The sequence below is a fragment of the Onychomys torridus genome, chromosome 3 (assembly GCF_903995425.1).
Source record: "Onychomys torridus chromosome 3, mOncTor1.1, whole genome shotgun sequence".
Lineage (NCBI taxonomy): Eukaryota > Metazoa > Chordata > Mammalia > Rodentia > Cricetidae > Onychomys > Onychomys torridus.
The window spans coordinates 51,351,588-51,377,788 of NC_050445.1; the positions used below are offsets into that span (position 1 = coordinate 51,351,588).

General features: G+C 37.4%; 1 pseudogene; it reads right to left on the reverse strand.

Annotated features, from left to right (window-relative positions):
• Positions 1–24,679: 24,679 nt before the first annotated feature.
• Positions 24,680–25,679, reverse strand: LOC118579945 (annotated as a pseudogene).
• Positions 25,680–26,201: the final 522 nt, after the last annotated feature.

Genomic DNA, 26,201 nt, shown 5'->3' on the forward strand with positions numbered 1-26,201 from the left:
GAATTGGACAAAACAAACAGAAAACAGCCTAAGAGAAGGAAGGCACAAGAAACAGAGGCCCACTTGTTCCCACACTCAGGAATCCCATAAAAGCTCTAATCTAAAGCCATAATATACATTCAGAGGAGCGGGTACAGACCAGGCAGGCCCTGTGCAAGCTGCCTCAGCCTCTATGAGTTCACATTAGCTTTGCTCATGTTGATTTCTGGGCCTTATTTTCATGGTGTCCTCCACCCCCTCTGGCTCTTACACTCTTTCTGCCTTCTCTTCTACAGGGTTCTCTGAGCCCTGAGGGAGGGATTTGATGGAGATATCCCTTTTAGGGCTGAGTGTTCCAAGGTCAGAGTTTGAGATTTAAAAAAACAATCAAAAATTAAAATGTTCTGGCCTGATTCTTGCCTCACCTTCTAAACACAGGGGTGTTTACTTGTGGATTATCTGATTTTTGACTTGTGGACATCCAACTAACAACACAAATAAACTATGTATTTCGTAATACTGCTAAGACAAGAAAATACATTTAAATTAATGAATCATGACCAAGAGGCTTTACAGCTCTACTTCCCAACATCTTAAAACAGTTGTAAAGACATTTAATTTTTAGTATCCTAAATTTGATTTAAAGAAGAATAGCAAAAATGACAAAGTTCTTACAGACAAACAGTAGTATTTTCTAGCTCAGAGTTCTGAAGTACTGTATTTGCGTTTCTCTCTCCATTATGACAACACTGAAACTCGGTACTCACTATTGACTTTCCCCAGCTATGCCACAGGACATCCTGCCCTTCCCCCTCCTGCATGTCTAAGGACTAGTGTGACCCATCAAATGTGATGCACAGATTCTGAAATTAATCTCTTACCAGTTCCTCTTTGTTCTCACCATCATGTGACTCAAGATCATCAAAGCTGACAAGCTCTACAACTTCAGGAGATGAAGCATCCAAGTGAACAAGTGTCTGTATTAGTGGACTCAAAGTCAGATGTGGTCCCAATCATTCAGCCCCATCAGTGCAGCATTATTCTAATCAACTCTCCATCATGTATTCACATTCTGTCATCACAGCTTGCTTTCTCCCCAGATTAGTTTCATGAAGTTAAAACTTCTACACTGCTCAACAATAAGACGGGAAAAGCAAAAACCTACAGACCAAGAAGCCACTAGAGTTATGCATCTTTGATAAATGATATGTAAATATTATAATCCATTCTAAGTGTATATACACATGAGCACAGAAACACCCTGGATTTTTATAATAAAACATCACATCCCAAACTTGTTTGGGGAGATTTCAACAAAGTAGACATGTCCAAGTGAAGTAATTGATATATGGTATACAGAATTTGTTTCTAGGTACATACCTGATACAAGTGTGAAAATGCATTAGAAAAATGTTCAGATATAAATAAGGTTGTGAATGAGAATCTCAAGGGAAATCAACAGATGAACAGAAGAGGTTATAGTAAGCTATAGTGATTTTTCTCTTCAAGATAATCAAATACCAGCTCATATCATCCTATAACATTATTACAATAGCTTATATTCATTAGACATTTACTATATATCCTGAATACAATTACAAACATACAGTGATTCACCTCATTTAATCCTTAGGACACGTTCATTAACAGGTAACTAATATCTTGTGCTGCAGAGGAACAACCTGAGGAACAAAGATTATTAATTTCCAAATTAAGTTGCATGGCTGATAATAACAGAGGTGGCTAGGGGTGCAACTCGGTGGCAGAGCATTATTTAGCATATACAAAATCCTGGACCCTATTCACAGAGTGATCAGTCAGTAATAAAGAAAGAGGAAAATGGGATTTGAAGCTAAGCAGTCTTTCCTGAGCCCTGGGACTCAGTGGTGGGCTGAGACACAATGGTCTGCAGGATTGACTGACATTTTAGGAAGAGCTGATCTTCAGTACAGATGAGTAACAGGCACTCTTGTATCATACTTCTAAAGGTATACTAAGAAGAGAGAACTGCAAGAAGAGAGAAAGGAAAAGTAGGAAAGAGGATGAAAAGAAAGAAAGGAGAAAAGGAATCCATATCTACTTGGCACCTACTATATGCTCACCAGTGTGCCAGGTGTTTTCTACAAACGACCTTAGCATTATAAGCTTCCTGTCATATGCTTCTCCACCAGCCAGAGAATGGCTGAAGTTCTTCCTATTAGAGGTCCTAAGAGTATACTCATACTACACCTCACTTTGATCCATCATGTTCAACATAATTTGAGTATATCCAAATCTTTCCTGAGGGAATTCTGTCCTAACTGTGTAGCAACTGTGGATGCACTGAAATCTAGAGAAGTAGAAGGATGAAAATATCCTTCCACAGCAAAATAAGCCCCCAAAAGAGAGAAGGAAGACCTCACCAGCTTCACATGTACAGTATGGCTATGCTTAAAAACTTATCAAAGGCAGAAGGTAGGGGCAGTCACAGCTCCTCCACAGCTTGTCAGAAGGATCATTCATGATGCAAATACATATCACAGGCTTACAAAGCTGTTTTAAGACTAGAAGGGGATACCCTGGTACATAGCCCAGGTAGTCATCTTTAATGCTTCCAACATTACATTTGGTCCAACAAATCTGTTTACAAACACACACACATACACACACACACACACACACACACACACACACACACACACACACACACTTGATATACACATAGAACTCTGCTTCCACGTAACCTGTTTCATTTTAACTTATTCCTTATGAGTAATGCAGCAAGGACAACCAAGCAATCATTCTCTCTCATAGTTCCTGACTTAATAGATAAGATGACATCCTAAAGGGGAAATCTGAAGATACTCAAGCAGGAATAGCTGCTGTTAAGTTTTTGGGGAAAAGGAGCCTGATGGTATGGTTGATACACAGAGTGGGGTAGTATCTGCAGCAACCTCAGACTTCACTTGTAGTCATCAATTTTTCTCTGGAAATTGTACCAGAGTGCATAAAAGAAACAAACGCTAAGTTCTCAATACTGGTACCACCAATTACTTAACTGTGTGACTTTAGATAAGTTTACCCTTAAGAAAATTTTCTTTCCTGAAAATGATTAATCACTCCCTGAAACTAGATATTTATTTAATGGGTTAGGAGAGAAGCGTTTCTAGCTCTGTGCCATTATACACATGGTTGAGTTATAATTTGACATGAGGCTGCTCTGTGTATCATACCAGGATGTATAGTAGCATTTCTAGCCTCTACCCAAAGGTGTTACTAAAACCAGTTCACAGTTCCCAAGTTGTAACAAACATCATCTCAAAAGAGGACCAGATATCTGGTGGAAAGGGCTGAAAATTGGCCCTTAGTTGAGAACTACAGGATGAAATACATTAAATATGATGTACAGACATAAAGGATGTAGAACTTTATAAGCATTCAAGAAATGTTTGAAATTACCTTTATGTATAGTAGTTAGGCATCAGAAACTCAGGTTAACTTGCAAAATGAAATACTACAGAAAGCTGAGCCTATCAGAGGTCTCAGGACTTTGGTTCCTACTCATTTTGATGTTACTTGGCTGGATAAAACTGGCAGGAAAATGAGTAAATCAAATACTCTTACAAGGGTAAGATAATTTTGATTTATATGCAAAGCTGCATTTTATAGCCACACTTTTGACCTCTTCACGCTCAAGACTTTTTCTAATTCTGCTTCCTGGTTCCTCTGATTTTTCAGCTCAACAGTAGGACATTTGTAACAACTGAGACCAGATGGAATTTGGCACCCTGGCATGATTTCTGAATTTTAAAGGTAGTTCCTTATACAGAAATGTCTAAAAGATCCTCCAGCTATGTAAAACAGGAATATCATTAATGCTACTAATGAGCTGGAACAATTACAAACAATATTCAGAACACAGCTTTGTCACCAAGATAGAAACTAATAAATATTTTGGGATTTCCTAAAGTTGTGGATCCTGAAATGTTCCCTTCTTTATATTCATTCACCTCATATTTTCCACTGAAGCTTTCATACTACAAGAGAATTCTTAACAGCAAGTTAAATTGTATTGATGACCTCATGCTGGAAGCCAGATGTTACCTACACAACTGAAAAAATAGTTTGATAAGTTTGAACCCCAAGGGGGAAAATGATAAGACTTTCCCCATAAGGTCTGTGGAATCTACATATTTCATTTAATTAGTCAGTGAAGCACAGTAAACACAACAGCAGATAAGTGACTTATATCTAACTTCCCCTCTAAGTGGATGATTTACAATCAAGCAGGTAACATAGTAAATTAGAAATATAGATTATGAACATAGATTGATGGAAATATTATTGCACTTGGGTACTGATTATAATTCTTAAAGTCTTGGTTGATCAAAGTTCAGTACAATATATGGTTCTCTGTCTAACATCTAGAAGATAATATATGTTTAACTGGAAAGAACCCCCCAACTCATTCATGGAAGAGCTGTACTCAGAGATTTACAGAGTTATCATTCACTGTCATCATATTCAACAACTTCAACTAAATTTTTTAAAATTCACTTTATGTTCATTTTGTACTAATTTATTATTTAAAGGGGGTATGAAGGACAGAAAGTAAAGACAGTTACCCACTAAATAATTTTTGGCCTAGGAGGCTAAAATGGAAAATTCACAGGTTTAAAGATCTCTTTTGTAGTTTAGTTATGCTCACAGACAATATAAAAGACCATGTTGTTTCAGAGCTCTACGATGGTTATTTACTGATCTTCATGTTCACTGTGATTGGTGCAGCTATGGTGATTAATCCAAATGGTCAAAAGGACAAGCCACTCCTGCTCAGTAACTAGGCCCTCTTTGCATTGTGGGAGCTAACAGCAACTGGGATTGCCCTTTTGCTTGTACGGCTATCAAGCAGCAACCCTGACAAAGGATGGCAGGTATTTAGGGTTCTCATTTATACACACAAAACTTGTATTTAAAGACATCTGAATGTTTACATGTTTCTGGAAGCATAATCAGGCTAATGAATAAAATCAAATTGATGAATTTACATCATTTTTCATCTAAACAAATTTGACCACTGTAAAGTTTTACCTTCAAATACAGATTTAATTATTAGTGAATTAAAACTAAATTTAGCTTGGTACTATCTTTGCAAGAAAGTACTTGTAGGTTGTATACATCTTTTGCTTTATAGGTATCATTATATGTCTTAGGAAAGACTGTAAAATTAGTATGTTCCAGTAACAAAAACACACTTTCAAATGAAGAAATTAAGGTACAAAAAGTGAACACTACATAAATTCAAAAGGGAGCAGGTAAATTTGAATAAAGTCAATGGTGTGCCCCCTAAGTGAATACCTAGTGACTGTCCCGCATACAGCTAGAACAGAAGCAACAGCCTTGACTAACTAGGAGGACCTGCCTTTTACCATTTGTGCTCTTGCTTCTCTGTGTGGGTGAAAACAAGGATTTATCACCAAGAGAATGTTTCGATTCTTTTTCTTTGGACTTCATTGAGTGGACCCAGTTCCTGGATAGAAATAGGGATGGAACAGCAGGATGGAAACAGGAAAGAAGCAAAAACTGAATAAGGTCTTTCCTATGACTTGATGAAGATTGCCTCCTCTATTTCTTCTGAGGTTCATTGTCATTGGTATTCACTTGAGTTTTCAGATGACTTTTCTTGGAGTGCTCAGAAAGAGGTATCAGACATCCCAAAGGAGAAGCCATTCCACCATTAGAGGGAAGGTTTCAAGCTAGTGTCTTCTGCATGGTGAGAAATGAGCCACTTTTGGCTGTGTAGCTAAAGGTGGAAGCTTGGCTTTACCCAAACATCTTGAGGTTCTAGGAAGGCTCTGGAAAGGACTTTAGGAGTCCATGGATAAGAGAATACCAGCTAAGACTAATAATGGGAATGAGAGAACCAACTGAGACCTGTGTGAGAGTCTTTTCCAATAAGGTGTAGTGGAAGCAGAAACTGAGAGAGCCTCTCTTCCTTGGCAATTTCATATATTTATAGAATGCATGTTTGTTATTTTTACCCCTCTCCATTATCCTCTCATCTCCTTCCCTCTCCCACTGAAGTTCTTCCTAGCAAGTCCAAGAACTGTTTTCATCAGACGCGTGGCAGCAACAGAAGCCCCCGACAGCAGAAATAGCCTAGACTGGTCACACTCCACTCATCTTCCCTGCTGTGTGCAAATGAGATTACGCCACTGGAACGAGGAAGTCCTGATCCTGGGCAGCTGGAGTGGAGGACATTCTTAAAAAGGGATTTCTGGATCTCTTATAACGTCAATATTCAAAATTCAGTGAGACCTATGACCTTATTTGTACTCCAAGAAGTGAATGAAAGGTATTATATACACTCCATAGTAGTGTATAAACACAGAAAAATGCATAGATGGGCATACATCTCTGTCTATAGAAATCTTAACACAAATTTCTAATGTTTTTCAAAGCAAAGAAAAAGAAATGAATGCCCTGATCAAGGAACCTTTCTAATTCCACCAGCTCTTTGTCAGACTGGGATACAGTAGAGAAGGCAGTATGCTGCAATGTCTAACATCTCAGAAGGAAGTTCCACTGAAATGGACAAGGTAAAACATTAGCTTCCTGAGCTTAAAGTAACTAGTCAGCATCAGTGTCATCTTCACTAACCACATACTCATCCGAGGCCTGTAAAATATGGTACCCCAAGTCTCCCCCCAGCTTATCCCTACCCCCACATCCTATCCTTACCCCACTTGTAGATTAGTGTTGAAAATAAGATCTTCTCTAGAGCCATTAGATATAGTCATAAAAATGCCCTCCCTCAGATAACTTTGAACCATTTATATAACTACATTCTTTCACCACTAGCACTAACTCATTCTGAGTTATTCTTGAAAAACAAAGTGTGTGTGCAAACTATTGCATTTCATTTTTACTTAATAAGAATATTAATTTTAAATGTAAAACAGAAACAATTTTAAGAGTTGTATTTGGCTTTTCATTACAAAAAAAATAATAAATCCAGAAGCTTCAAGAAATGGAAATCTCGCAGTCCTCTGTGTCTCCACAAAGATCCTGGACACCCTTCTCTCATCTCAGAGGCAGGCTGAGGAATGTGAAGACCTACAGCAGGTTCTGGAACTTATGTCAGTGCACAGCCCTTCCTTCCCTCACAGCAGAGGAGAAATTCCACCCCACCACTCTCGTGTCAGACAAACTGCATGCCCTCAACTCTAATGGGGAACACAAACCTTGAACCTTTCTGCACCTGCCTCCTGCTCAGCACTGTGGGAACCCAGATACTGACAGCTCCCTGGAGGAGTGCCAGAGCCATGGGGGAACATCCAGTCCCAGGCTGCAGGCGCATCGCCAGCCAAAGAGCTAGCCACGGCTGAGACGGAGCTGCTATGTTTCAAGACATTAGTTGGCCATGATTCTTGCTGTCTTTTAGAATTCTTCTCGTTGATTATTTATCAAATAGTAAAAAAAAATCACTTTTGGAATTTATTATTTTAGCCAAAAATGGAGAGGGGAAAAGGAGCCAATTTGATTATTATACTCTTGCCGTACTTGCTTTCAGGAGAGTGACAATGACAAAAAAGATGAAAAAAATCAATAGCATCTGTAAAAAATCAGAACTTTACTCATTTATCTGAGTGTGTTGTCACACAAACCCATTCAGGGCTGATAATAACTATAACCATTTTGATACAATATCTTATAAAATCTGCTTTTACAGTCAGTCACTCATAAATTTAAAATACTCTTTCCTTCAATTATGTAAGTAGCAAGCATTAGATCATCTCACTTCTAACATATATTGTCTTAGACTTATGGTTAATCTGGGCAACACAGTGAAATCCTGTCTCAAAAAAATATATGCAGGAGTCTGGAGAGATGGTTTAGCAGTTAAGAGCACTTGGTATTCTTCTAGAAGGCCTGGATTTGCTTCCCAGTGCTCTTATGGTAGCTCACAGCCCTGTGTAACTGCAGTTCTAGGGCATCCAATGACATCTTTTTTCCTGAGACAGGGTTTCTCCATATAGTTTTGGTCCCTGTCCTGGATCTTGCTCTGTAGACCAATGAACAGGACTCATGTGAAAGCTGAGGGCTATCTTCTGTGTCTTGTTACAGAGTAGTTTCTCCAAGAAGCTATGAAGGGATGCAGGACAAGGATATCTACTGAGGTGGTAAGAGGAGTATCGGGGTCCTGTTCATTGTGGAATGCTTTCAATTTTCCTCTTCTATCTCTTTTTATAATACTTAAGACTTCCTTTATTTAGAATGTATGATTTTGAAGCTCAGATGTATCTTGAAAGTGAACTGAGGTATAGAACCAAAATTTGGGAGAACATCAGTAGAGAGTTTCCATAGAGTAACAAAATTTAAAACTTGGACTTGTTTTTATAGCTTTTTGAAGAGTCTCTATTCTACCTACCCACCCACCCACAACCCCTTTACCCCCTGGTTATAAAAGAAAAGACTTCTTTACTTCTTTGTTTTTTTCTTTTTCTTTTCTTTTCTTTTTTTTTTTTTCCGGTTTATTGAGACAGGGTTTCTCTGTGTAGCTTTGGAGCCTTTCCTGTAACTCATTCTGTAGTCCAATCTGGCCTTGAACTCACAGAGATCCGCCTGGCTCCGCCTCCCGAGTGCTGAGATTAAAGGCGTGTGCCACCCCCACCCAGCTCAACAATTGTTTTTTATTGACTATCTTCAAAAATAATGGAAAATAAAACTCAACAAGAAAACAGTCCAATTCATTAGGTTGAAAATTTTAAAGTATGATAACAAATACTAGTGAGGTTAGAATACACAATGATACGGCTAATACTAAATATAGTCTTACTATATAACCCAACAGTCAAGCTCTTAAGTATTTATCAAACTGACCTGAAAACTTTGTCTACAAAAAAAAAAAAATCTAAATCCCAATGTATTTAGCAGCTTAGTTCACAACTGCTGAAAGCTAAAAGTAAACAAGGTGTTGTCCAATCAGAAAGTAGACAAAAAAAAAAACCTCCTACATCTACATAATAGAATAAAAAGGAATGAGCTATAAAGCCAGAAAATGACATGGATTAAACTTCAAGACAGATTGATAATAATAATAACCCAGCAGTAGGAAAAGTCCCTACATAACTGTATTATTTTATTATATACCATTTAGGAAATTCATGACTATGTAGAGATGGTAAAAAACATCAACGGTTTTCAGGAGCTTGGAGTGGAGACGGAATATACAGAACAGCTGAAGCACAAGGTGATGTTTAGAGCTATGGAACTAGTCTGTATGGCTGTAATAATGCCTATATGACATTATGCATTTGTTTCAGCCATTTGAATTACACAATGCAAATACTATATCTTAGTGTGACTACAAAGAATCATTTAGAAGATAAAAGGAGGAGGAACACCAGCATGCAAAGCAGAATACAACAAAGGAAACTGATAAAAGCAAGAAATAACCTCCTTTAAGAGAAAGATTTGGAAATGAGTAAGCCTTGTCAAGGTAGAGGAATGAAAGCCAACATAGGTCCTGTTCTTCCTGCCAGTGACACGTGTGATAGTCATGAAGTCACCAAACACTCTCTGAAAAGAAAACTGAAGTCAGTAGATATTGGATATTGGAAGCCAGGCTTCTCACTGTTGGAATGGGAAGTTACAGATAAGTAAAGGGAAGAGATAAAATGGTAATAAATTAGAATTCAAGATATGTCATGAACTCATATTTACCTTGTGAACTTAATAGACAGTGGAAATAGATACACACGCATATACACACACCTAAAATCGATGACACCTCATCAGTAGGTCTCAGTACACCATAATGTCTGGATCACAGTTTCAAATACCATTCTCCAATAAAAAGTCCTATCACTCCTTTTAGGAATGAAGTGGGAAATATGCAAACTGACCCAGAAGATAGTGTCTTGTCAGGAAGTGAGGAAAGAAAATAAAAGAGATCCAAGAACACAAACAAAACCTTCCAGTCACCAAAGCCAGATTAATTTGACAATAAATCAAGTAACATTTAATTATAATCAAAAGTATACAATAAATATCCATGAGTCAATACTGATATAAGTCAACAATTAAATAAACAGAGGAGAATAAACTGACCTCTGATAGTGAATTCCAAACAATTAATTAGATACTTTCTTATGAAGGAGGTGGAACTCACTTCCTCATTCCTTAAGCATGGGCTACTTATAAAGACTTCCTTCCAAAGAATACAGTATTGGTGACAAAGGAGAAGGGAATGACTTTACAGTGGAGGAATTCAACAATACCACCTCATCCAGGTCATCCATGGCAATACCAAGAGCTACATCCTGACAGTCTCCATGGGAGGCGGAGAAAATGGCACCTTATTCCTCCCAAATCCCTACAGTCCCAGGCTAATCATGAGAAAGACAAATCCAAATAAATATATATTCTACAAAATATCTGAACAGTATACTTCAAAATTGTCAAGAAAAATCTGAGATATATCACATCCAAGAGTATATAATGAGACATAGGACTAAGTACAATGTAGAATACCGGGTAAGATCTTGGAGCAGAAAAGGTCATTAGTTAAAACTGGAAAATTAAAATTAAATATAGACTTCAGTTAATACTGAATGTATTGATATTGCTTCATTAATCATAGCAAATGTAGCACACTAATGGGAAAAGTTACCAGGTAAAACTGGATGTAGTTTTAGTAATGTCACAATTTTTGTGAAGTCTGAAACTATCTTAAAACTTTAATTTAAAAAAAAATAAAAATATTTTAGTGACCTTTGGCCCATCTTTCTAATCAACAAGCAAGTATTGACAATATAAATCTTTAACAACAGTATCTCAACTCCAGTGGGGTCTATTTATTTTATTTGGGGTTCTTTCAAAATTAATTTTCTGCTTATTCACTTTTCTCAATCAATTATTTTCATTGCAAAAGTCACCATAGGGTCCAGGTTTAAGCACGAACTATGAAAGTCAAACAACTGTTATCAAATTGGGTTATTCTGTGACCGTGAAAAATCTCTCTTAGCAGTGGGAAATAAATAGCAAAACCACTCCCATACAAGAGTAGTCTATAGCTATTCAAAATTGCAGTCATTATTGAAACACAGACTCTCTAAATGAGGACTAAGTTTCACTAGGAAGAATGAGCTAGGGTGCAAAGTAGTGGCAAGTGTCCATTCACACTGTACTGTGTTTTAGACTGGATTCTAGAGTTTCAAGTATGTTTCATTTCCAGGAAAATACTTCACTTAAATAATTGCATTCAGTTTTGTCATTTCTCTCCATTTCTTCACTCCCACTCTCCATTCCCGTTTGCCAATACTTTCACCTTTAGTGCTTACACAAGACGGCTGCAATCTAACAAAGACGATCATATTCCACTCACAAAAAGTACTTTTGAAAATAGTTTGGGTTGTATAGTAAGAATTTCTACCTCTACTGTTTAAATATGGTTTAGGAAACATTTAATTAGAAAATTAAATCTTTTTCTTGGTGGAACAACTGATGTTTAAAGTCACTGAAGCAATGGACATGCGATTTTATTCCTGTCTTATTTCCCAGTTTGAAACAAACTCGGGGTAAGCTAAAAGCAGGAAATTGACTTGTGTTAACTCTCTAATATGCTAGGGCATTTCTGTGGTTTTAGTACTGTCATTCTCTGAAGGGATAATTGTCATTACAACATTTAATATTGAGGAAAATAAGAAAAGTTTAATATACCCATTTATAATCTCACCTCTAACACAGACCATATTGCATTAGGTCCAATCATGACCACTTCTTTCACAATATGGTTATAGAGTAAAATATATGCATTTGGTGAACTACAATCATCGAAAAAATTTTTAACAAGAGATCTTAAACTGAAAAAAAGAGTTGTGACTGTGTATCACCTGAAAAATAATTTGAAATAGAAAATTTAACTGGCTTCTTCAATTTATACATATTTTTGGCATTTAGCAAAGATAACATGTGGCTGGTTCCCATGGGGTCCACATTACAGAGCAAAAGGTCCTCACACTCCCAGAAAGCCTCCCTGATGGGGTAGCTCTCATTCAGTAGTTGACACCAGAGCTCAAGTCATGGCTGGCAGAGTCAAGCTTACACCATGATAGTGGTTGGACTTGCATATGGAATTCCATGTATAATAGCTATGTATAAATACAGATACATAACGAATGTTGTTTTATTTTGTTAAATTCCAAAGACATGTTAAAGTTTATGGTCTTTTAAAATAAGTGACTTTTAAATTCACACAGAAACTTTTGAAATGGTTGGGATTATGTTGCCCATTTCACAAATAATTAATAAGATTTTACAGAAACAAAAGCTTGTTGACCATACTGTACATCCAGTCAAATGGAAAGTACTAGTCAGTTTCGGAGCAATAATCCAGGCATATTTCTGTGTATATAAATTGTTCTCTTGTCTTTTGTCCTCGGGCTTATTTCTATAACATTAACTACCCTCCATAACATTCTACACTGTTAACATCTATATATTAATACATCACTGTCCTATGTTTAAATTACACTAGTAGTTAAATTTTTAAATTTTAAATTATATGTTTTACTTTAAAAAGAAAAAAACTTTTTATGAGCTGGGCAGTGGTGGCACACACCTTTAATTGCAGCACTCAGGAAGCAAAGCGAGGTGGATCTCTGAGTTCCAGGCCAGCCTGGTCTACAGAGTGAGTTCCAGGACAATTGCGGCTATCCAGAGAAACTGTCTCAAAAACCAAAACAACAACAACAAAATACATTTTATGATATAAAAATGCCTTTGAGTTTTGATAAATTTAAAGGTATTTGGTCAGAAGGTGGGGTGTGTATCTTTAATCTCAGCATTCTGGAGGCAGAGACAGGCAGATTTTTGTGTGTTTGATGCCAGCCTTTTCTACATAGCAAGTTCCAGGCCAGTCAGGGCTACAAAGTGAAGCCCTATCTCAAAAAGCTTTTAAATATTTAAATATTTTGAAAAATTAAAATATGACAGAGGTATAGGCTTGAATTATTCAACTGACTCATAGTTCAACTCATTCTAGTCAAAGAAAAATTTTTAATGTTCATATGGATTTTAAGTGTTTTATACATAATACATTTTAATAAAGATATTCAATAACTTAATAAACTTCAAAAACAACTTTGTCCTTCAGTTTTTCACATTCCTAGTCATCTATGTCTTGGCAATGAAACTAGGAAAATGTATTAACAGAAATCTCTGGATTCATAGTAAATTAACTAAAGTAAACTTCACCCTCCTGCCTTCAAGTCCCACTCTGCCCTTGCTCAGTAACTTACCCCAACTCCTTTAAAAAATAATCAGTCTTTTAAGAAAAGAATGAAAAAAGAAAAATCTTAAATATAAAAATATTTAAGATTTAAATTACCATTTTTTACTGCTGAATTAAAAGTAACAAAGTCTTCATTTCTTCTTCTTTTCGATATGAGATAATTTTATAAGCACTGTTGGTTAGGATGGTTCAGGTATGATTTGAGTGGATCCATTATGTATTCTTGTATTGAAATTCAATCTTCATTGCAAAGATCTTAAGAGGGTCAGATAATCTGAATATGGCTGTAGGTGGGGCTTTAGGGAGGTGACTGCAATTGGATGGGACCATCAAGATGGAGTACCACAATTTAATTATGGCAATTTTATAAGGAGAGAAAGAGAAAGAATATACTTAAAGGATGTAGGCACACATGGGTTCTATGCTTCTTGTCATGTCATGTGTTGCACCAATTCAGTACTTCTGACGCAGGTCCTTAACCCTGAACTAGAACCATGAGCCAATAATAATTACTTTTCTTGTAAGTTTTTCAGTAATGGGAAACACACTAATTCAGATGGGTCCAAGTAAAGTAGCACTTGAAGCATTCCATTCTAGTAATTCATCTAAGGGAAAGAGATTGTATCAGGAAAATACCTACATATGTACATGTCTAGAAAAATAAAACAGTGATAATTGGGTTGTTTTTTTTTTTTCCTAATTTCTAGGCGTGCCTGATTTTGGTACACTATACTAATGGAGAATCAGAGAGACACATAATCTATATATTTCTGCTCCTCAGCATATAGACACTTTTCTTAGCAAGTTTCAGCTTTAGTAACAAATAAATAACAAAGAAAGTTTGACTACTGACATCAGTTTTTACCCTTATAAAAATGGTTACCAACTATTTTTAAAGATTTTATTTTATTTTTAATTAATTATGTACATATGTTTATGTCTGTGTGGGGGCTTGTATCTGGGAGGGCAAAACCTATAGAGAACAGAAAACAACATTGTCTTCTCCAGAGCTGGAGTTAGCAAATGGTTGCCAGCATCCAGACATGGGTACTGGGTACTAAGCCCGGGTCCTCTTCAAGAGCAGTATGTGCTTTTAATTGCTTAAACATCTCTCTAGCTCCCCAAATATTTTAAAGTTTATTATTTTCACCCCTATACTATTTTCAAAAAATAAATAATTTAAATTCTCATGAGTCATTGAACCATTTACTAACTTAGAAGGTGAGTCACAGAGAATACAATTCATCAGGTTATGTGCCTCCTATTACCAAGTAATCTGTAGTTAAAGTGATAAAAACGAGCTTGTTTTCCCCCATATCTACCTTCCTGGCCTGCTAAATGAAAAATAATTAAAAATTTAAATTCAGGCATCAAGCTAGACTTTAATGTTAACTTTCAATATTGTTTATGAATAACAGTATGATCACATTGAAAAATAGGAGTTAGAGCATATTATTTGTATGCAGCAATTTTTGGATCAAATAATAGGTATTAAGTGTTCATCAGGCATGATGGCCCCTCACAGAGTTTGAAAGGCCCCTTGGTCAAAGCATTACCTCAGATTACACAGACACTGTTAGTTATTTTTAGGAAGTCTATGATTGTTTCATGAATATCACAGTTACTTTGGGGACTATTATGAATATTTATGTGTTTTCATAGTATCCATTTGTTAACTGTGACATTTAAAATACATAATTTTGTGACTCTGGAATGTCTTTCTTCTGAAGGCCTGGGAAATGCTAACAGCTTCCTGCAGGGCACCATGTTGATTTCTGGGAATGGCACAGTTTTTGTTCTCTAGGAACTTATAGTCAGCATAGAAAGAAACGCACATATATAAATAACCTTATTGAAAGGTAAAGTAAGATGAAGGCCACTCTCAAATTACAAATAGCCATGAGGGTCAATGATACCGAAGATATTTCCAGCTAAGAATTGGGATGTCTTCAAGAAAAGACACGATTGGAAATGAATCTTGAGAGACAGGGGCCAATGGAAGGCAAAGATAACAGAAGTTTATGAGCAGAGAAGGGCAGGCTTTATGAAGGTGAAGGAGGAGGTGGTTATAGTAAAACAGATTGGGACTATGTTCTTCAGAATCACAATTGGCCAAATACGCAGCCAATACCTACTAACCATGCTAAGGAAGTCACACAGAAGCGCCTGGTTTCTGATGAGGCCACATGCAGGTAAGCCCACCTTAAGTGGCAAATAGCATGAGTCAAACGTGTGCATGTAATACATTTAAGTTCCTGGACCATAGCTTAGCAACATAGTTCACTATAGGGTATCAGTTAGATGCCCTGCATGAAGAGAGTCTTATTGCATATTAAAAGAATGCAAAATGAAAACCTTGAAACAGTTTCTACTAAATAGCACACTTTTGTGTCAACACAAAGTCAAAAATTTGAAAATAAAAACATCAGAAGTTTGTGGGGTTTCGATCAAGGGAATAATATTATGTTGTATTTTAGAAAGGTAAAAGTGGACTCAACAGGCACACTGGCAATGTACAGAAGAGACAGCTGAGAGAAGTTTCCTGTAGACCTGACCAGGATTTCCTGCTCACTAAGTCCTCAAGATCCTCTCCTCAAGTTCACCCTTGTGTCCCAAGCTACAAGCTTGTCTTCAGTAGACAGCATTGGGGATTTATTTCCTGTCAATATTTTAAAATTCTCTTTTAAGAACAAGAGGTTTTCTTTATCAAAGGTAAAAGTTTTCTTTCTCATCCAACTTGGTTCCCTTATTTTAAAGAACCATATCTTATCCTAGCACACTTATTACATGTCAGAACTCCAACACCAGTTTACCACACCAGGAAGCTTTATGCTAAGACAAGTACATGATGGCCTCATTCCTCCTGTTGCTCAATGGAGCGAAGTGTTTGACTCACTCCAGTTCAATGTATCTTTTTTCCACCAAATACAGGAAGGATAGAATTAGAATGTTTTCTAGCTTTTCTTATTATTAGAGAATAAATTTTCAGCTATATTTTATTTGCTCTTAGTAAATAAATGGACTCAACTAAATATCTGACTTTGTCATAGTGACAAATACAAAGCATTTTCTATGTTATCAGTGATTCTGTAAGTAACCTTGTTTGTCATTTAAAAAGAAGATTCTTAAGGATGAAACTCTCAGCAAGAAAAGGAAAGGATATTTCTAGTAGGTAGAGTGAGAAGTACAGAGATTGCTCTTCCCAGGAATAGAGAGAATATTCTATTTTCTCTGATCTCAACAATAAAAAGAAAAAGAAAATGGTAAAAGTCCAAGTTGCACCTTTACCTTTGATTGAAAATATTTACTTGTAAGCTGAACTGATCTGTTGGATGACGTAGTTTATCATACCATCTAATGTTCAGGAAATGATCTTTTATTATTGATTAAACAAACTCAAAGTTGCAAGAGAAAACATTTAGTACATTCCTACAACAGTACTTACACCTTTCTGTGAAGTACTTATTGCCATAAAGAAAAATCTATTGTGTGTCATTTGAGTTACTTTCAATTATTTTTAAGATACACATTACTCAATTAATTAAACTGCAACAATAGCTAGTAGCTACGTTTAAACTGTAGAAAAGAGTCACATAAATTTACCAGAATTGAATTCATGGAAGAGAGAAGTCTAATTCTGCCCAAAGTAAGAGGCGCTGCTTCACCACGTCACTTCAAAATAGAGTATTTAGATTTTAAAGATAAGACACTGATTTATAAATAATTAAAAATTCAAAGTATTATGACTAGACTGCTACTCACAACTCCAGGGAGGCTACCTAGAAAACAGGACCCTAAGAAAGATACAGGAATCATCCAATGACAGAGAAATCGATGAGATCTACATGAACAACCTAGACATGAGTGGGGGTAATGAAGGGCAAGGTTCGAGGGAAAGAGAGCTTAGGGGAACGGGAGATCCCAGCTGGATCAAGAACAGAGAGGGAGAACAAGGAATAAGAGACCATGATAAATGAAGACCACATCAGAATAGGAAGAAGCAAAGTGCTAGAGAGGTCCCCAGAAATCCACAAAGATACCTCCACTGTAGACTACTGTCAATGGTTGAGAGAACGCACAAACTGACCTACTCTGGTGATCCGGATGGCCTAACTGTCATGCTAGAAATCTCATCCAATGACTGAGGGAAGTGGATGCAAAGATCCACAGCCAGGCCCCAGGTAGAGCTCCAGGAGTCCAATTGGTAAGAAAGAGGAGGGATTGTATGAGTGAGAATAGTTGAGACCAAGATTGGAAAAAGCACAGGGACAAATAGCCAAACAAATGGAAACACATAACTATGAACCAATAGCTAAGGAGGCCCCAACTGGATCAGATCCTCTGGATAAGTGAGACAGTTGATTAGCTTGAACTGTTTGGGAGGCCCACAGGCAGTGGGACCGGGACCTGTCCTTAGTGTATGAGCTGGCTGTTTGGAACCTGGGGCTTATGCAGGGACACTTTGCTCAGCCTGGGAGGAGGGAACTAGACCTGCCTGGGCTGAATCTACCAGGTTGAGCCGAATCCCCAGGGGAGTCTTTGCCCTGGAGGAGATGGGAATGGGGGGGGTAGACTTGGGGGAGAGGAGGGGAGAGATCAGGGGAATCCATGGCTGATATGTAAAATTAAATTAAATTAAAAAATAAAATAAAATAAATTTAAAAATTCAAAGTATTTATTTTACTAGATGCTTTAAGTTAAATACCTGTGTAAGAAACTAGATTTTTCTATTAGATTATTTTTAAAAAGAAACACCAACTAACTCACTTTGTACATGATTTAGAAAGAAGTGTTAACCACTTTGAACTGGGGCCAGTTAGAGGCTTTCAATCTCTTTTCTCTTCCTTATCTGCCCTCTGCTGGTCAAAAGGAAAAATTAAAATTAAAAACAAAGCCCCTCAGACAGCATGTGAAATAAGTACAATTTAAACAGGAAAAATTTAGTTTTATAAAGTTTTTCATTAGGGATCTGATCTTCTTTTAGCCTCCATGGGCACCAGGCATGCATGCGGTACAAACACGCACATGAAGACAAATATCTGTCGACACAAAATAGTTTTAATTTGAAAAACAAAAATAAAATCAATAAATTCACATATGCACCTTTTTACTGGGGGAACCAAGTATCAAAATTTTCTCTTAGATAAGTAATTATCCCAACTCTGCTACTGGTTTCTAAATAAATTTCCAAATAAAGCAAAGGTTTTTCTCCAGCCCTATAGTTCACGTTTTAAAGAAATAGTCTATGTGTGTGTGTTAGGATGTGGGGACAGAGAGTACAACAGGACAATGGAGACTTTGTCCAATAAAAATGTTAATAAGTTATATATACTTGTTCTTTTTAAAGCAACTGTTTATCATTTGTTGAGGTAAACTTGGTTGGTTGGTATGAGTTCCCATTACGTAAATCATTATTCATTCCCAAGTAGATTTTATGTTTGCTTAAAAGTTCAACAATTATCCCATTCATTGTAATTCTGCCTGCCACTCTGATCTTGGAGTAAAAATGCACAATCTATAATCAACAAGGACATTCACTGGAATTCTTCATGTTGGTCAATTAAACAGAAGTTATTTGTAATGATAAGATTCAAGTTTTAGTCACTTAGTTGTAGAGTACTGATGTGTGCTTGGAAAAATGAAATCCTCTGTGAATCACAAGGAAATAAAAACTAATTCCTAACCAGCCATTCAATATTCTTTTCTCTGTCTCTCTCATTTTTTTTTTTTTTTTTTTTGTTTTGGGGGCTTTTCTTTTCTTTTCTCTTATTTATTTATTTATTTATTTATTTATTTATTTATTTATTTGGTCTTTTCAAGACAGGTTTCTTCATGTATCTTTGGCTGTCCTGGAACTCACTCTGTAGACCAGGCTGGCCTCAAACTCACAATGATCCACCTGCCTCTTGCCTCCCAAGTACTGGGATTAAAGGTGTATACCACCACCACCCAGTCCAATATTCGTATCTTATTACTATCTATTTTTAAAATCCTAAACACATTGAAATATGATTCACAAAACTCTACATTAGAGGCAGAATCCACAATTCTCCGGAAGGAACACCAAAGACACTTCTCCCTGAAATCTAGTTTGATGTTATCACTGCTACTAGCAAAAGTACTTACATTTTGTTTAGTAATATAAATTTTATTATGAAAATACAAAACATGAAAACTAAGTCTACTCAGAGCAACATATTAAACTTTAACTAGACATGTTTGGGGCAGCAGTTTACATGATTGCAAGAACTCGCCTATGTTCAGCTTTAAGCTATGCTCAGTGGAGAGAACAAAACATCATGGTACTGAATGTGACCCTAAGATGCATTCACTATGGGAATTCACTCTTTCAAGTGATCCAGTTACACCTAAGGAACCTTATCCTAAAGCAAGAGAGACGAGTGTACACTCCTGAGCTAACACAAGGCAGTGTACTGTGGTGCTTTGAACAATGGGACTCAGGTCCACTGGAATATTGGAAAGGAGATTTTTTTCCAAGTGATTTATTAGGCTGATTTCTCAAGATAAGTGAGGAAAACTGAATAGAGAAGCAAGAATGTGGCTGAGCATCATTTTGATCCCATAGGTAAGCTCAGGAGCATAAACCACAGCGCCCTTGAAGAAGTGGTAAGGCCTTTGTTGATCTCTATTAGGCAATCACTGGTCAAGATCCACTAGTCAGAGTCTTCCAGAAGAGTTAACTGTTTGACACATCAGTTCACAGTCCTATTAGGTAGAAGATAGATGTTCCAAAAAGATAAATTGAATCTAATTGCACATCAACATTTACTACAGGGTCTGACTATTCTGGTTTTTAACTCTACCACAGGACTAAGCAAACTTTTAAACTCTTTGCTCTGGGTTCCATATGTATAAAGCTGAAAACTATACTCATTTCTCAAGATTGTTCTAAAAATAAAAAGACATAAAAATGCATATGTCACAGTTGAGCTGGTATATACAGAAAAAAGCACAATGTAGACTAGTAGGAAGAAATGATTAAAGAATACTATGATTTCTTCAGTTAAACACAATGCCTGGCAAAACTCCTCAAATAAAGGAATAATTCTGGGCCTTTTCCCAGGATAGCATTACACAAACAACATATTTTTGCCCATTTAGCATACGTCTGTGAGATCACCAAGTCTGCAGAAAGGGGAGGCACCCAGTGAAGAAGCCTACGTGGTGAGATGGATGCTGTGAGAGCTATGACTGCAGCCACTTGGCCCACAGATATTATCAGTGGCCATACCACGTAGCAGAAGGAACTAGATTTAGAGAACAGAGCAAATGCTGGAGCCCATTTAATAATTGACAAAACCTGTTTGGATAGCTGGTGATTGGGCCAGAGCAGGAAGGGAGGTTGATACAAGAGACCTGAGTTAGCTCAGGTTAGCCCTAGATCCCTAGGAAATGCTGCGCTGTTGCAAATCTAAGTGCTGGCAGGATCTCATGTTTTGAAGCATTGGTCCTTAATGCAGCCATAGTCAGAGAAGAGGCTTCCAGAGATGAAAGGACCATCTCAGGACTTCAGATCTTAGTGTGTTTCTGCAGAGGGATTTTGTTATGAAAACAGTTCTCTCTCTCTCTCTCTCTCTCTCTCTCTCTCTCTCTCTCTCTCTCTCTTTCTCTCTCTCCCCCTCTCTTTCTCTCCCCCCTCACTCTCCCTCTCTCCCTCCCTCCCTCCCTCCCTCCTTTCCCCCCTCTCCTCTTCTCTCCTCTCCTCTCCCTTCTTCCCTCTGCCTCCCCTCTCCCTCCTTCCCGCTGCCACCCCTCCAATTCCTGGCTGCCAGGAAGTAAAAAAGAAAGCAGCCTTGCTTCTCCTTGCCACAATGCTCTGCCTCACCAAAGGCCTAAAACAATAGGGTCAAGTGAAACCTCAGAAAACTGAGTCAGAATTAATGTTACTTTCTTTTGAGTTCCTTGAGTAGTTCATCACAATGACAGGAAAGCTGACACACTCTTTACTGATGCTGTGTATATTTGACCAGCTTAAAATACAGACACAGATTCTGCAATGATTTCGGGTTGGCATCAATGTTCACTCCCCTTGCCTGGAATACTATATTCAGAAATGGAACACAAACTGTATGAGCTTTATACTGCCGTAGGAAATAAATATACCAAGTAATATCCTCTAGTATATTAGAAGGTGACACTATAAAAAATAAGAGCCAGGGTAAGGACCTAACAGAGGGTTGGAATATTAGACTAGGCTAGAATATTAAAAATAGGAGCTATGATAGGACTTATTGAGAAGACAATATTTGAGCAAAAATATGAAAAAGATGCAGAACCAGTCTAAGATCTGGTAACTGGGGAGAATATTTTGGACAGAAGAAACAGTTACAGTAAAGGACTTCAGATGGGCAAGAATGTAGTTTAAGGGAGACAAGGACAGGATAAGCAAGATGGGTGCTAAGAATTGAGGTCACAAAGGCATCAAAAGGAGGAAGGAATGAGTAACACAAGGAAATGAAAAGCAGGAAGGAATCCTTTTTCTGATGCCATTGACTCTTCAGCCTCCTGCTCCTCATACCTGCCACATTAGAGGAAGCTGCCACTGCTCACCTGTCAAGTGTGCTGCTCAAATTCTGTTGCTGTAACAAAATACCTGTCACCTTCAATGAGGGAAGATTTCTTTTGGCTTATGTTTCAGATCACTGTTTCTGAGGAAAAACTGAACATCATGGCAGGGTAGCATGTAGTAAAAATAAAGGTACTCACTTCCTATAAATAGGAGAAAGAGACAAGGGCATGGCAAGAGGGGATGGAAAGAGAAAATGAACCAGGGATAAGATACACCTTTCAAAGTACAATCCAGGAACCCAACATTGTGCCTCCGGTTACGCCCTATGCCCTGATAGCCCATTCAACTATGAATGCATAGTGAATGATTTACCTCTTGATGAAATTAGCTCCTTCATAATCTATCTAATCACATCCCCATAGTACCACCAACTGGTGGGAACTAAGTTTCTAACACCTGCTAGGGTTTTGTTGTTTTGTTTTGTTTTGTTTTGTTTTGAGGAAGCACTTTATACCCAAACCACAACATTATTACTACCTGTTACCTATGGTTACTTTTAATCATGGCACATCTTACTACCCTTTTCCTCATCCTTCTGCTAATTCCTACTCAATCCTGTGATATTCTTGGGGTTTCCTACAACCAACATTTTTTTCTCCATTCTTCAACCTTCCCACTTTCCATACCACCATACTATCCTGGCCCAAGAATGACCTTCCTCTATTATATGTTATCACAATAACATAAAGTCATCCTGTATTCTTGAGGTTCCTGCAAATAATATATAAATATGTTTAATAGGGCTTTCAAATTTCTTACAGACATCTTCAACCAAAACAGTAAAAATTGACCTTTGCTTTACAGCAAATGGATCATTTGATGAGAGGACTACATTCTGACATATAATATTTAAATTGGCATAATATTCTTCCTTGGTCTTTTTCAAAAGATAGTGTGGACAGATATTTATTGCACAGCTATGGGACAAAAGATTCCATTTCAAATCTATGCTCAAACTGAGTAATTCCAGGTAAGGTCATTGAAATCCATAAACTCAGGCTTCTTACTGGCAAGGAGAGGCTGACTCATAATTCTCAGGGTGGTTCACAAATATAAAAGCTCCCACATTTTACAATGTGCTTAATAGTAACTCCATTTCTCCCTTAAACATTGTTTCTTTTCATGGTGCTGTTTTCAGTTTACCTTGCTCATAATAGCATGGACCTGTGAAAACTCAAAAAGCCCATTCTTACTCCAGCTGAATGGCTCACATATGTCTGGTCTATTTGGTTTCCTTAAGAACATAAGGAAAACATTAACTATGAGGCCACAGCAAGAAGATAGATGCTTTTCTTCTAAAACATAATAAATAGTACTCAAATGGTTCCACTTTGAAGATTTATTCTTCCCTAAATAACCAATTATTGACATACACATTTCTAAAATTTTTCCCAGACATAAAAACAAAACCTATACTACTGGTCTATTTTACTGTGATAATTCTACACATGCTTTTAGTTAAATTTCTTCAGGTAAAATTACTATGTGCATATAAACAAACAAGGTTTTTAGATGCACCAAAGTTCCTTTTCTTCAGGATAATAAAATTGTCTTATGAAAATTCTTTGGTGGAAATAACTGTCTAAATCCTTTTTTTTGGAGTAAACTGCAATCTTCTATACATTTACAGAATTGAGAATGAAAACTATTTTGACACTATGGTATAAGAGAAATCTAGTAAAGGAATGATTATTTCAATTATATTTATAAAAAGCATCAGTTTTTTAAATTCCTTTAGACAATAACAATGAAGTATATAGTTTATTTCCTGCATACACTTTATAATTAGTAGGGCAATTCCTTTATAAAATAGACTCATAAAACTAGTATGCCTCTATTCACAATCCTCTTCATTTCTATTGTTATTATTGCTTTATTTCATTTTATTTATCACTCAAACTGCACATGTTTCTAGAGACTGCAATAATTTAATACACGTAAAACTGTATATTAATTAACTCAGAACAATCTGTACATTTTCTTTTAATAAACACAATTCCTTTGAAATTCATCATGCACTTTGAATATATTCACACACCCCCATCATCTCCAAAAATGAGAACAAATGTGATATTTGTCCTTCTTAGTAGGGCTTATTTACTTAAATAGGATGACCTCAAGTTATTTTATTTTCTTTAGGGCTGCACAAAATTCCATTGGGTATATCTACGTTTCATTTATCCATTCATCTGTTGACTGATACCTAGGCTGACTCCATAACTTGGCTATTGTGAATAGTGCTTAAAGAAATATGGATGTGCAAGCATATCTGTGGTATGTTGCCTTAGAGTCCTTAAGCATATGTCTAGAAGTGGCCTATCTGAATCCCATGGTAATTCTAGGGCATCTGGGAAACCTACATATTGAAATATATAAGGATTTCATTTTACCAACATTCTTTCTAGCACTTGTTTTCTTAACTATAGTGATTGTGACTTGGAGTTTTCAGGAAAAACACTTTATACAATGCCAAGGTTAAATTTATATTAAGAATATATGCATTTTTATATAATTAACTATTTGAGATCATACTCTGCTTACATTTCTCCCTTCCCTTTCCTCCCTTCAAATCCTCCCAATATATTCTCGATGTATTGTCCTTTAAATCAATATGAAGTGACCTTTTTTTTGGGGGGGGGTGCTCCAGTGAACTTTACTGATGGTATTCAAGAGAGTAGGGCTCCCTAAGCTCCTCCTGTTGTTCTGGGGGTCTGGGATGGAAACTGGGGAAGATGCTCAGTATCGGGGGCTAAGATGGGACAGGAACTGCTCAACAGCCAAAGGTCTCTCTCTTGCTCTGTCCTTGCTGGTGCGGGTGGTCCAGGGTGGGCTTCTTACTCCCTGGAGGCCATGTAGGCATGAGGTCCACCACCCTGTTGCTGTAGCCAAATTCACTGTTGTACCAGGAAATGAGCTTCACAAAGTTGTCACTGAGAGCAATGCCAGCCCCAGCATTGAAGGTGGAAGAGTGGGGGTTGCTATTAAAGTTGCAGGAGACAACCTGGTCCTCATTGTAGCCCAGGATGCCCTTTAGTGGGCCTTCCGATGCCTGCTTTACCACCTTCTTGATGTCATCATACTTGGCATGTTTCTGCAAGAGGCATATCAGATCCACAATGGACACATCAGGGTAGGAACACTGAAGGCCATGCTGGTGAGCTTCCCATTCAGCTCTGGGATGAACTTGCCCACAGCCTTGGCAGCACCTATGGATGCAGGGATGATGTTCTGGGCAGCCCCATGGCCATAACTCCACAGCTTCCCAGAGGGGCCATCCAGAGTCTTCTGGGTGGCAGTGATGGCATGGATTATGGTCATAAGTCCTTTCACAATGCCCAAGTTGTCATGGATGACCTTGGCCAGGGGGGCTAAGCAGTTGGTGGTGCAGGAAGCATTGCTGACAATCTTAAGTGAATTGTCGTACTTCTCATGGTTCATACCCATCACAAACATGGGGGCATCAGCAGAAGGGGCAGAGATGATGACCCTTTTGGCCCCAACCTTCAAGTGGGCCCTAGCCTCCTCCATGGTGGTGAAGACACCAGTAGACTCTACAACATACTCAGCACTAGCCTCACCCTACTGAATGTTGGTGGATTCTCACTCCTGGAATATGGTGATGGCCTTCCCATTGACAACAAGCCTCTTGTTTTCAGTCTTGATTGTGCCATGGAACTTGCCATGGGTAGAGTCATACTGGAACCTGTAGGCCAAGTATTTGAGGTCAAGGAAGGGGTCATTGATGGCAACAATGTTCACTTTGCCATACTGGATGGCAGCCCTGGTAACCAGGCTTCCAATTCGGACAAATCCGTTCACTCCAATCTTCACCATCATGTCTTAGGAATGAGGCTGGTACTGCACGAAAAGAGGTGGCTGTTCTTGGAACAGGGAGGAGCAGAGAGCCAAAGTGACCTTTTTTAATATCTTCTAAATTTAGATTGGTTTATTTTCTCAGATATCAGTATCACTATACTGCCTTGTGTTTTAGTTCTGTTTGCTTGAAATGACTTTTACTATTCTCTCACCCTAAATCTGTATTAATCTCAGGTACTTTTCTTGCAGGAGACAAATCTATTGATCTTTTAAAATAATCTAATGAGCTAGTGTATGTCTTTTGATTGGATCATTCAGACCTTTAGCATTCAGAATTATTAATTTAATTTTGTAGTATTTGATACTTTACCATTCTCCAATTCATTTCTGGTTTTGTGTAGTGTATTATTTTCTTTGGCCTCAAGATGTGTTTTTCTGTTTATCCTTTAATATGTAAGACCACTTTAAGTATCTTATCTGGTGTTTAGTGGTTATGAATTCCTTGAGCTTATGTTTATTATGGAAGTAATTTTCTCTAGT